Below are 1021 nucleotides of genomic sequence, written 5' to 3'. Positions count from 1 at the left end.
AGTCACAGGAGGTGTAGGTGTAGTTGTGTCTTATGAGGACTGTTGTTGTCTCCCACTCAGTTAGACACAAATTACAATTGAATAACCATCAAAAAACTGAAAGCCCATGGATGAAAAACACACCATGTAATCACACAGGAACAGTAAGCAAAAAAAGAGAAAAGGGAAAAAAAGAGGAAAAAACAAGCAAATCTGCAATATCTGGGGATAGAGCACTAAGAAGAAAAAAAAAAAGTAGGGAAGGTGAATAATAAATGAAGAAAACAACAGGAAGAATGCAAAAAGAAAAACAAGGAATGGAGTTAGTCACGAGAAAAGAAAAGGGGGAAAAGGAAAAAAAAAAAAACAAACCTTAAATTGGGGTGGGGTCCAGAATTTCAACCAGGCACAGGGAAAAGGAAAAAAATGCTGAAAACTAGGACCTGGAAGGGGAAGATTAAGAATAATAATAAAAAGGACAAAAGTATTAGTAATATTAGTTGGTTTGAAATGGACAAATACAAGCTAACTAATCACCAGGAAAAAGAAAGCAAAAAAAAGAAAAATTGGTGGAGGACTGGGTAGGGCACCCAGGCTCTGTCTGAGCACACAGACTGTGATGGATTTCCTATGGGCCCGGAAGGTAGGTGGGAGTGGGGCTGGCCACACCTCCGTTCACCAAGCAGGTGTAGGGTGTAGTAACAAGAAGAATGTCATACCTTTTCAGTCTTAGAGGCCCCGAGTGTCCTTGGGGTTGCTGCAATGTAGAACATGTTCTTAAGCCCCAGCAATCTGCTAGAGTGCTGTCTCTTTGAATGTCCAAAATAGTCAAGCGGCTTTTTAAACCTACAAAATGGCGGTATCCTCCAGACCAGCAAAAGTCCACAGCTCAGCCCACCTTTCTCTTCACCTTCTACATTTGTTCCCCAGCCACCATGCACAGTCCTTGGTGCAGTCCCTGGCTAGCAGGGTGATTTTTAGGTTAATTCTTAGGTCCTACCACCACAGGAATCTGTGAGAGCGCTGTCTCTTTAAATATCCA

This window comes from Orycteropus afer, unplaced genomic scaffold (genome assembly GCF_000298275.1).
Source record: "Orycteropus afer afer isolate SDZICR_OR568_19922 unplaced genomic scaffold, OryAfe1.0 scaffold00141, whole genome shotgun sequence".
Classification (NCBI taxonomy): domain Eukaryota; kingdom Metazoa; phylum Chordata; class Mammalia; order Tubulidentata; family Orycteropodidae; genus Orycteropus; species Orycteropus afer.
The sequence above is the reverse complement of the archived record's forward strand: the minus strand, read 5'-3'. Positions refer to the sequence as shown.